We start from the raw sequence: 13,495 nt of genomic DNA on the forward strand, positions 1-13,495 counted from the left end.
TTGGACCAATCAAAATCGAACTAAACCCCCAATTGATCAAATTCCCGTTTTCTGTTTTTGGCAGGCCGTCGCCGACGGCCATCAACCCGTCGGCGACGGGTCTTGGATTTTCACTTTTTGTCCGACGGCTAAAGCACCTGGTTACGGGCATTACTAGCCTACGGGCATTTTAAGGGGGCGTCGCCGACGGCCTGGTACCCGTCGGCGACGGGTTCTCAAAACCTGATTTTCAGTTTTCGCTTGTTTCGCTCCCGTTTGATCCGTAATGCGTTCCGATGTTCCGTTTTTCAATCCGATGACCCGTAAAGCTCCCGAAAAGCTCCTTAAACTTCATCAAACCTGCAAAACACATTCTTGATTAAAAGTAGGCTATTCGAAACTAAAACTCACGTAAAAACGTTAAGTTAAAACAATTACAAGCACCGGTTTTCACCCACGTATCACATCCCCACACTTGTCTTTTGCTTGCCCTCAAGCAAATCTGTTTTTCACTTTCACGTGGGTCAAACAACGAACATACATCCCATTCCCGAGACAAGGTTAAGGTCTAATGTTATACAAAAGTTCAAACTCTTTATAATATTCAATGTATTTAACGGTGACGTGCTTTAGATACACAAATGGCTACCCAAAAGTAACCCGCTCGTAAAACTAACAACTCATGCATATCCCTCACAATGTGCTCTCCACTCGGCTTAAAGTTTGCTAACATGTGTAATGTGTTAGCTTTTCAACAATTAATCGCTCAAAACCAAATAGAACACGTACCCGCATAGGCTTGCAACTCAATCAGTCTCCACTATCGAACACAAATACTAAGCACAAGTCAAAAAGGTCTTTGAGGGGTTGTAACGGGGCTAGGCGAAGGGTAGGAATAGGGTATTTTTAAGTGGCTATGGTGATGAGAAATTCGAATTTTATTACCAAAGACTATCCTAAACAAAAGCAAACTATAAACATCCAACATGGGCAAAAACTTTCGCCTTTTATTCAACAACTACTAACACATCTTTTTGTGTTTTTCTCACTACTTTTTCATTCTTTTTTTTTTTTCATATATAAACCATAATTATGCAAACAAATAATCCTAAAATCGAATTTCCATCACACGGGTTTAAAAGAAAAAGGTTTACGGTTATGGGCTATAGGGTGGTCAAATGAAAGGTTTAGGCTCAAAGTGGGCGACTAGTGGATTTATTTGGGTAAAGGTAAGCAAATGGTGTAAAAGAAAAAGGTTTACCTAATGCCTTAATCATTCTCGTGCTTGTATTCGGTCTATAGTCTCGAATGTATCAAAAGTTGCAAGTTCTACAATACGCGACTAATGGCCCACTCAACAAAGAAACATATAAATGTGAATCTATGATGTAGAAAGGCTCAAACCTCACGTATAAGGGTATGATATGTGATATGCATACATTGCTAGTTCCTTAGGCGAATTATTCTCAAATAACCACCCACTAAATACCCGATATGCTTATTAATTTGAACTTGACCATGACAAAAGACCAAATGGTTTGTGACATCCCTCGTTGACTTGGTTACTTGTGCTTTTGAGATTGCTTTGAAAACAAGACATTTTTGAAAAAATTTTTGAAATTTTCCCCCATCCCCACACTTGAGGTAAACATTGTCCTCAATGTGTAGTATTTAAATGAACGGGTCAAAATCGAAAATTTTTACTACTCCCCCATCCCCACACTTGAGGTACATATTGTCCTCAATATGTAAGAACTAGAGTTTGTAAAACGCAAGGAATGTGACACGGCTAACCTCCCCAAAATTACACCCCGGAAAATAAAATACAAAATACACTCCACTTATTTGCTAACTAAAGATCAAAGGTAAAAAGAAACGTATGCACCTGGTTTTTCGCTAGTTCCTTGTGTGCTCTTCATCTTTTCACCAAGCAGTTGTCTCACGAACATAATGTACCTACAAATCTTAACCCTTGTGTAGAAGCATGCTTCTCACAACCATCAAAATTTGTTAATTGCCTAGTTCTACCACTTTTATGAAATTATTACCAAGCCATACGTTATTGTACCTTTGACTTTATGTGGAAAATATTTTACAACAACAATCAACCTAACTCACTTTCGTAGGAATCACGGTTGCATTTAGCTTATGCAACAAGCCCTTTTAAACCTCCCGATAGCTCGGGAGGACGAGTAGGTCTCGTGAGGGTTATATAGGGAACACACCCACAAAGTTCATTTAACTAGGCAATAATTAAATAAAAACAAAAAGAAATAACGGAAAATAATATACAACAACAACAACATAAAACATACCATACCTCTACCGCTGATATCGCTCGTTTGGATCCATGGGCGGGTTGGGTTGGTATGAATAACCAGTGAGGGCCTCGAACATCTCCCTATAGTTATCTAAGGGGCTTTGCTCCCCTTGGGGTGGTGGTTGGTACGGGATTGGAACGAAGCTAGACCCTACCGCTTCAGGCCAATGCGGAGTCGGGTTGGATGGGCCTTGAGGATAGGGAAGATCGGAGTAATTTGTCCACCCCGAGTGCTCGGCGTAGGGGAGGCCGGCTTGGTAGTCTCTATGGTGTCGCTCCTGATCATGCAACACTTTGGCGTTATTAAGCGCCATCTCTTGAGAGACATACATGGCACTCCAACGGCGGCGGTTCAATTCTTCTTCTTGTTGTCGACGCGCCGTTTCCGCTTCTTCCCATGCCCGCCTTCGGGCTGCTTCATCCTCCTGTTGCTTTGCTAACTGTTCCATATGTGATCTTTGCATGGCTTGAAACAGTTCTTGCTCTTCCATGAACTTATTCATTCTTTCACGTTGGGCTCCTTGAGCGTCCCAATATTCTTGCATTGAAGCTCCGTAAGACCCTTGCCAAGCTTCTCTCCTTTGATTGTATTCCCGACCCTCTCCTATACACGCGGAGACATTATCATATATCTCCTGTTGCCCCCTGTCAAAGTTTTTGTAGGAGGGTACACGTCGTCGGGTCACAAAACCTGCCACCTCAGCGTTTATCTCCCTATGTGGCCGCATATAACGTTGCCTTGGCCTTCGTGCCTCGGAGGGTTCAGCTTCCTCCTCTTCTTCCTCTTCTTCCTCTGTTGTGCCTGTATGTAGCAAAAGAAAATGGGATTGATAAAATATGGAGGGCTAAAGAGCCTCCCACGTGTCTGAGGTTAAATGCCTTAAATACCCTTAACACTGTTCATTCAGTTTGTTTACTATCATATAGTAATTGTCATCAAATAAAGCGTATCTAAAATGCACCGATTTTGATGTGACCGTGTCGTCCCGATCAGTCAAAAACCCAATTAAACCTAGGTAGCTAGGGTAAGTCGGGTATCGTATCCACGAAGAGCTTGTGGTCAGTATCGCACGACCCGTTCGACTAGTTAGACTATTTACAAACAATGTACAACGTGATTATGAAGTTTGCTAATTTTATTTGCTCAATTGATTTGAAAATAAATCGGAGTGAACCAACAATGGGTATTATCTAAAACACTTTTGATTAACTAAAATTGCAACTAAAATACTAACTAGAAAGTTGAAACAAGAAATGAGAATACGGATCACACCCGGTTCGATAATTGCAAGACCTAGGGTTCCTACATGTTTTAACTTGATTCAATTGCATATAGTGATTAACGGATTACTATCACGAAGCTTAGGTGCCAATTGCTATCAACGTCATAGACAACGGACCGTAATGCACTTCGTTGCCTCGGACATGTAAATCCTAACCTACGATAAGGCATAAGTGCACAAATTCATTTCGCAAAGTCATAACTTTTAACATCGTTCGACAATTTACGAATACAATTCAAATGCACGACAATTATCATAAGTTTCAAATACTAAACAATTTGTCACAAAACCAAATTAAAATACAAATGTATAAACCCTAGAAATCTTACAATAATCTACACCGGGGTGAATCCGAAGAGGCTAGCCGTTCATCGCGTTCAAAGTCATCAACACCAAATTCCCGTTTTCTCTTTCTTGGTCTGCGTGCAAAACAGCCAACGGCGCTGCCTTCTCTCCATCTCCACATCTTCTTCCTGCACGGGTGGTGCCCCGGAAGTACGAACCTCAAACTTGTTCCCCAAATCATCGGTCACCACATACCTATTTCCCGAAAACTTGACCTCTATCCTCCAATTTTTCTTCATGTAACCCCAAGTAAATTCCTCCACTGGCTTAGAGACCCATAGTGCCTCCGAAGGTAAGCAATTCTGCTGCACAAGCATAGCACTGATGAGGCGAGCATACGGAATAAATCGCCTCTGAGACGACTCCCGGGTGGCCCATGTGTTCATCATGACTATGTGCCTCCATGACAGTGTCGGGGCCCCATACAATAGGGCATGCACCACCCTGCAATCACTAACTCGCACACCCCCACGATCACCAAATCTTGCTAAAATGTTCTCAACCGAGATCCCTTGAAGGATCTTTCCCTCGAGTGACATATGCTTTCGTTTCATATCACCCCCTGGGTGGGTTGGCAAGATAACATCTACCAATTGATCTATGTCGTTGGTGTTCAAATGATTATCCAAAAAATTTTCAATGGATGGATAATCATAGGCTTGTACCCCCAAAGAGTCAAACCCAGCAATACGATTCATAGTTTCGAAAGACATCGTCATGTTTCCTCGAGATGTCTTCCCCACTAACTTCCATTGCGAAGGGGGTTCATTCTTGTTGACAAGCTTCAATGTGGACAACCACTCACATACTTCTGACAAGTAAATCCGGTGAGTGTTGTCTTCACACCAATCCAATACACTCTCCCAGCCCAACCTCTCGAACATTTGCACAATTCCGATTTTCCGGAATTCTTCTACATTCACGGTCCGTTCACATATCACTCTTGTTGGAACCGATGTGTTCACCCCATTTGTCATCTTCCATTTCCATAACTTAGCTTCCAGCTTTCTATCTTGGTAGCTCGACAACTGCTTGTTCTTCTCATCATCCCAAATTCGGGCATTTTGACTATCCCTGAACTTTGCCCATTCCCAATCTTGTCGGTATAATCTTGGATCATTTTCTGCAACAGTGCTCGGTTGTTCCCATTTCTTCGGTATTAAACCGGAAGAAGACCCAATCCCGGATGATGACGCTTGACCCGTAGTCTTTTGTCTCTTGCTTCCTGCCATGACTACAATCAAAAACAAGCAAAACATCAACATAGATTCAACCTTCCTTAACTCCCAAACTTTGAACATGATGTATGATGTTGACAATTTAATTAACAAGTATACGCAAAGTCGCCTCTTTAAACTTCCAAAGTCGCTCACTTTGTCAATAACTTATTAATCTTTTGTCAATCTTACAATATCTTATAATTTCAACAAGAATCAACATCATATTCATGTTCAATCATGTTCATAACAGTGTAATCACTTCACTATGGTTATAACATGCTCAAATTCCATTCAAAACCACTAATCTTGCTCAAAATCATACTATCATAACATACATTGTCTAAACAACCTACTCTTAAACCAAAAAGTTTAAAATTTCGGAAGAAAAACACTAATATATATAATAATCAAGCATAAATTTAAGAGGAATCCATACCTTTGATGTTGTTAGACAAGAAAAACTAAGAAAAGATGACAAGCAATCACTTTGATGAACACCCTTTCAAAAACCCTCAAGAACACGCCCAGAAATCTTGCACAATAGCAAGAATTGATGAAAACCGTGTTAGGGGTTTTGATCGTCTTGAAAAATTACTCAAGATGGACCCAAGAATCAGAGGATTTGGTGGAAAATTGAGAGAGTTATGGTAGCTTGAAGGTTTCTAGGGTTTGGGGAAGAAGATGGAGAAGATGAATGAGTTGAGTAAGTTTGGAGAGAGAGAAAGCAGGGAATTTGTGGTGAAAAAGTGAGGTAAGATGATTGGGGTTCGAGTTTGTGGTGCAAAATAGGTTTGGAAGAGGTTTGGTAAGGTGAAAATGGGTTTTAAATCGTTTTTTATGACCTTAGAACGAATCTGCGTCGGAACCATTTTGGGAACCCGTCGCCGACGGGTCCCACCCCGTCGCCGACGGGCTATGGATTTGAGAGGGGGAGACGACGGGTTATGTACCTGCCGACGGAGAAAAGGGTGCCTACGGGCATTTTTAGAACCCGTGGCCGACGGCCACCACCCCGTCGCCGACGGGTAGTGTATAATATTATTTTTTTTTTTTTTATGAAGAAAATTATGAATATTTACCAAAGGGACTATTTACATCAAAAATTCCTAAAAATATTAAAAATATTTTTGTGATTTTTATAAATTAAAAATTTTTAAACAAATAACCGTTAACGGCCCTACCACCCCCCAAAAAAATCGTGTATTGTCCTCAATGCACCAAATCAAGTCTAAATCATACCTTGTATCTTCACGACCCGTTTGGAATGCCCGAACTTCACACAATCAAGAAAGGTTAGTATGAACCGGAAACGATTCACATCCAATTACGTAAACAATTAAATAAGTATACATAACTTTACAAAACGTGTTACCGGTCCTTTTAATTCACCTCATATGTTGGTACGCTTCCCAAGAAGCATATCAACTCCACATTTGCATCCTTTTTCTCTTCATTACCATCGAGGAATGGTTTAAGGCGGTGACCGTTAACCGTTTGCTTCGACCCGTCCTTCGGGTCCTCGATTGTGACATCTCCAAGTTTCCCGACCCGTGTTATCACATACGGGCCCATCCACTTGCTCTTGAGCTTTCCCGGGAAGTATTTAATCCTCGAATTGTAGAGCCAAACCTTTTGGCCTACTTCAAACTCTTTTGGCTTCAACTTTGCATCGTGTGCTCTCTTCATGTCATCCTTGTACTTTGAAGCACACTCGTACGCTTCTTCCCTAAGCTCCTCCAACTCACAAAGCTTCAACTTTCGCTCCTTTCCTGCATCGTCATATTTCATGTTAACCTCTTTTATAGCCCACCAAGCACGATGCACAAGTTCCACCGGCAAGTGACAATTTCGCCCATAAACTAAGCGATAAGGAGTAGTTCCAATAGGTGTTTTATGAGCCGTTCTATAGGCCCATAAAGCATCATTCAACTTTGTTGACCAATCCTTTCGGTCGGGTCGAACAGTCTTTTGCAAAATTTCTTTTATTTGCCTATTGGAAACCTCAACTTGACCGCTTGTTTGTGGGTGGTAGGGAGTAGCAATTCGATGGTCAACACCATACCGTTTCAAGAGTTTGCCAAAATTAAAGTTCTTGAAATGAGATCCCCCATCACTAATGATTACTCGGGGAACCCCAAATCGAGAAATTATATTTGTTTGAACAAAATTGCAAACAACGGTATGGTCATTTGTTTTGGTGGCAATCGCTTCGACCCATTTGGATACATAATCGACCGCCACCAAAATGTATAAGTTGCCATGTGAATTAGGGAATGGGCCCATGAAATCGATCCCCCATACATCAAAAATATCTACAATAAGGATCGGTTGCATGGGCATTTCATCCCTTTTAGAGATACTCCCCAACTTTTGACACTCAACACAGTTTTTAGCGAAATGAAAAGCATCCTTAAAAATAGTCGGCCAATAAAGGCCGCTATTTAGCACTTTGTGCCCTGTTTTGTGACCACTAAAATGGCCCCCACAAGCAAATGAATGCAAGTGCATCAAGACGCTAGGAATCTCCTCGTCGGGTATGCATCTTCGAACGACTTGATCCGGACAGATCTTGAATAAGTCCGGTTCTTCCAACGTGTAGTACTTGATTTGAGACAGGAAATGCAACCTCTTCCTTCTATCCCAATGAGCCGGCAAGTCACCTGTAACCAAATAGTTAACAATGTTAGCATACCATGGTAAGATGCCAATTTTTAAGATGTGCTCATCTGGAAAAGTCTCATTAATTTCTTCACGGGAAGAATCCTCTACACTCAACCGAGACAAATGGTCCGCGACCACATTCTCACTCACTTTCTTATCTCGAATCTCCAAATCAAACTCTTGTAATAGGAGTACCCATCGTATCAACCGCGGCTTAGCATCCTTTTTCTCCATGAGGTACCTGACAGCACTGTGGTCAGAATAAATAATAACTTTGCTACCCCATATGTAAGCCCGGAATTTATCTAATGCATAAACTACCGCAAGTAGCTCTTTCTCAGTTGTTGTATAGTTAAGTTGTGCATCCGAAAGAGTCTTACTTGCGTAGTAAATGGCAACCGGCTTTTTGTCTACCCGTTGACCCAACACGGCCCCAACCGCATAGTCGCTTGCATCACACATAATTTCAAATGGTAATGACCAATTTGGTGATTGCAAGATTGGGGCTTCAACCAATTTCTGTTTCAACACATTAAAGGCATTTTCACACTGTTTGTCAAAATTAAAGTCTCGGTCTTTTAACAAAAGATTACATAGAGGTTTTGTAATATCACTAAACCCTTTTATAAACCTCCTATAAAATCCCGCATGACCTAAAAACGACCTAACACCTTTAACGGTCGTGGGATAAGGTAGAGTAGATATGACTTGTACCTTAGCACGATCAACCTCTATCCCACGACTTGACACTACGTGCCCCAACACAATTCCCTCTTGAACCATAAAATGGCTCTTTTCCCAACTTAGAACCAAACTAGTTTCAACACATCTCTTTAACACTTTATCTAATTGGTCCAAACAAGTCTCAAACGATGATCCAAAAATTGAGAAATCATCCATGAAGATTTCTAAAGACTCTCCCACCATATCGGAGAAGATACTCATCATGCACCTTTGAAAGGTAGCGGGAGCATTACATAATCCAAACGGCATCCGCCTAAATGCGAAGGTACCGTAAGGACATGTAAAGGTAGTCTTTGCTTGATCTTCCGGATGGATGGCAATTTGGTTATAACCAGAATAACCATCTAGGAAGCAATAAAATTTTTGCCCCGATAATTTCTCAACAATTTGATCAATAAACGGTAAAGGAAAATGATCTTTAGAAGTTGCGTTATTCAACTTCCTATAATCAATACAAATTCGCCACCCGGTTACCGGCCGGGTAGCTACCTCTTCACCTGCGTCATTTTTGACGACTTGTATGCCGGCTTTCTTGGGAACCGTTTGTGTTGGGCTTACCCATTGGCTATCCGAGATCGGGTAAATGATACCCGCATCAAGCCACTTCAACACCTCTTTCTTCACGACCTCCCTCATGTTCGGATTTAACCGTCTTTGCGCATCTCTAACGGGAGTCACATTCTCCTCCGTGATGATTTTGTGCATCACCACCGAGGGACTAATACCTTTCAAATCCGCAATGGTCCATCCAATCGCCGCCCGATTGGTGACCAACACCTCCATCAACTTTTTCTCTTGCTCTCCGGTTAAGTTGGATGCAATGATAACCGGGAGAGTATTGCCCTCTCCAACATAAGCATATTTGAGATGCTTTGGCAATGCTTTCAACTCAACTTCCGGAGGCTCCACTAAAGACGGCTTCAATTTAGTATCAATGCTCTCCGGTAAGCTCTCGACTTGGTGCGTCCATGTCGGTTTTCCTTCTCTAACCGCAAGCACCTCTAAACTCCTCACTTCCTCGTCCATGCTTCGTTCCACCTCCACCTGTGACCTGTCAAACACATAACAATCCCCCATTGTGTTTTCCCCATAAACGACTGTGTCGCAAAGAGGTATGCACGTGTCAACAATGTCTGCCATAAAGCATTCATCATCAACTGGAGGGTTCATAAGTCCGGAAAAAACATGCAACCTCAACCTCCGGTTTCCAAATGTCATGTCAACCGTCCCCGTTCTGCAATCAATTTGAGCATTTGCAGTTGCTAAGAACGGTCGACCCAAAATCACCGTAGGTTGCTTGGTTGGGTCCTTGGCCACATAGTCAAGTACAAGAAAGTCCACCGGATAGTAAAAATCCTCGATTTTCACTATCACATCCGAAACAACTCCACGGGGTAGTTTAGGTGTCAAATCGGCTAACACCACGGTGGTGTTTGACGATTGAAGTGGACCAAACTCATATTGGTCATATAAACTACCCGGTAGGATGCTTACACTAACACCAAGATCTAGAAGTGCCCGGTTGATTTTAAAATCGCCCACTTGAATTGAAATGATAGGCGCACCCGGATCTTGGAGCTTAGGTGGAAGTGTACCCGAAAGGATCGAACTCACATTTTCGGTTAAATCTAATTTCTTTGGAAATTTGTGAGTGCGTTTTTGGGTACACAAATCTTTCAAGTACTTAGCATAAGACGGTACTTGTTTAATTGCATCCAAAAGAGGTAAATTGATTTTTACTTGTTTGAAAATTTCCAACAACTCTTCTTGTTGTGGACCTCTTTTGTTTACAACCTTTTTTGTCGGTCCCTTCAATGCTTCGGGATAAGGGGCGGTATTAACCTCCACACCCTTTTCCTTAGCCTTGGGGACGGGGATGGCCACAACGGGGGTAACATTATTCTTTTTCAAATCGTTTTTGTTTTGACCCGTTTGGCCATCCTCAAGCTCATCATCACTAGCATCTTCCACCACCCCTTCAACAAATTGGGGTGGTGGTGTTTTGACACCATTATCAACAACTCTACCACTACGTAAAGTAACTTTATTAATTGGTACCTCACGTGTGTTCCTTGAATTCGACCCTTGATGCTTAGGGTTTACGGTGGTGTCACTCGGAAGCTTTCCCGTGCCTCCCTTGATTTGGGCTACTTCTTCCGCTAGTTGGCCCACTTGCTTTGCTAATGCTTCATGTGCTTTGTCTCGAATCTCATTCTCCTTCTTGGATTCTTGCATCATCGAGAGCATCACATCCATCTTTGTATTCAAGTCATTGCCACCGGTTTGGTTGTTTGACCCACTTCCGTTACCGCCTTGGTTGTTGTAATTCTTTTGGTATCCACCTTGGTACCCTTGATTGTAATTTCGTTGGTAGCCTCCTTGGTTACCACCTTGGCGGTTTTGGTATGATGACCCGCTTCCCCCTTGATTACCCGCTTGGAAATTCGGGTTCATTTGATTTGAAGCATTACCATACCGAAAGTTGGGGTGATTTCTCAAACCCGGATGGTAAGTGTTGGAGTTCATGTCATATTGCTTCCTATCTCCATACACTTGATTGACTTCTTCGGGGTAACCACTCGAACCCATTGAACATTGCTCGGTCGCATGTCCAATATCACCACATTCCTCACATACTTCGAATTGAACCGCGTTCACCTCTTTTTTCTTTTTCAATTGAGCTATCTCCCTTTCTAAAGAGGAAATCCGATCCTTAGAATCGAGATCGGGGAGTGACCGGGAAACTGGATGCCTTTTCGCTCTATCGGCCGATTCTTTTTGTTTGGACCGTTCGCTCATTCTCTCCAAAAATTCCCAATCGTCATCCTCATGGTTGCTCAAAAGTGTGCCATTGCTTGTCGTCTCAAGCCGATTCCAAGTCGCATCATCTAAGCCCCGTACGAAACATTTCACCAATTCCCATTTTTCTATTTGGTGATGTGGGCATCTCCTCATTAGCTCTTTGAATCGGGTGAATGCTTCATGTAACGGCTCACTTGAAAGTTGACGAAATGACCGAATTTCATCCCTAGCATCATCGGTCTTGGCCATGGAATAGTATTCATCCAAAAATGCTTGTTGCATTTGTTCCCAAGTTCGAATACTATTGGGCGGAAGTGTAAAGAACCACTGCTTTGCCTTATCTTTCAATGAAAACTGGAATAGGCGAAGCTTCACTTCCTCTAATGCGAAATTATGTCCTCCAATAGTGTCACAAATGGATGAGAACTCCGTCAAATGGTTGTACGGCTCATCGTTAGACCTTCCATTGAAATGAGGAAGGATATTGATGTAATGAGGTTTACAATCAAACATCCTCCTTTCACATACTATTGGAGAATTGTTTTCGGTCACTATCGGTCGGAAACGGTCATTGACTCCCCGTGGAGGTTGTTGACGACGTTGTGGCCCGTTGACTTCTTGATCGACTTGTCTCCGATTACCCCGTCTTTCATCCCTTCGCTCCTCTCTTCGATTATCTCTCGGGTTACCACCTCCCACAAAACGAGGAATCCGGTTAGGGTTTACATTGTTGTTGTTATTGTTGTTGTTGTAAAACCCTTCATTCCGGTTTCGTCGGTTGTTGTTTTGTGGTTGACGGTTGTTCCCATAACCCTCATTTCTTCCACCTCCATAACCATATTCCTCTTCCCCAACGTAGTTGGCGTTTTGAGACCCGAACTCCTCATCATCATACCTTCGATCATTATATACGTTTCCCCTATTCAAGTAACCCCAATCTTCATCATCATTGGCTCGATCATCATAATAACCCCCATCGTCCGAATTTTCCGTATGAATGCTCACGTGTTCCGGCGATTGATAACCGGGAACACTATACGGTTCGTCATCGGGAATTGCATTCCTTAAATCGTCAATGTTGAAGAATGGGTCTTCGTTCACGGGATTGCCGTGATCACGGTTACCTCTTCGATCGGAGTTGACATTCCGATCATCAAGGTTAATAGGCAACGATGCTTGTCGGTGAATAGGTTGTTGCTGAGGTGTTCGTTGGGTGTTTTGGTTTCGGAAAGGTGGAGTGGGTGGTCTTGCATTGGTGTTACCACCCGGTAGCTCTTGAGCGGGGAAAAAAGTCCCTCGGGTTTGGAATTGATTTGGGTGGAGGTTTTGGTTTGGGTTAAACTCTTGGTTGGAATTGTGGTTCGCCATTGAATCGGTTTCAATGGTTGGTGTGAGTGGTGGTGTTCGGTTGGTTTGATTAGAAGCAAGAGTTGCTTCTAACCGGCTTGCTAAGTTTCTTCTTGCGAGTCTTTCAATTTCCGGTTCGTAGACTAGAGGTGAAGTCCTCCCGGAATTTCGTGTACGCATGCACTACCTGTAACCTGCACAAGTAATACACCCCGCGTAACAAGGAAAAAGACAAGTACAAAAAGAAAATTAAACAAATTAAACAGTTAATCACGAAATTTCAAACAATATCCAAACACAAAGCGCACGCACTCCCCGGCAGCGGCGCCAAAATTTGATCGGAGTGTCGCGCTCCGGTCAAAGATAATATTTATATACCCTAATTACCCTTAACAAATAGCTAGTGGTAGCAAGGGGTCGAACCACGAAGAGTATGTGGTTTGTGTGTGGATTTGATTGAATTATGAATAGATGCCACTTTTATGAAGCTTGCTATATTGTTTTTGTATATTTTTGTTTGATTGAAAGATGTAAGTTGAAATTACTAAAGTGATTAACTAAATTAACTACTAACTGCAAAAAGTGGAAATGATTGTTTAAACAATAATAAGAAAACAAGGCTCACACCCGGTTTCAACAATTGCAAGACCTAGGGTTACTATGTATTTTAATTAGCTTTACTTGAAATAGTTCGTTAACGGGTCGCAATCACAAAGCTTAGGTGTCAATCGCTATCAACGTTGTAAACAACGGACCATGATACACTTCATTACTTTGGACTAACAAATCCTACC

This window comes from Helianthus annuus, chromosome 16 (assembly GCF_002127325.2).
Source record: "Helianthus annuus cultivar XRQ/B chromosome 16, HanXRQr2.0-SUNRISE, whole genome shotgun sequence".
NCBI lineage: Eukaryota > Viridiplantae > Streptophyta > Magnoliopsida > Asterales > Asteraceae > Helianthus > Helianthus annuus.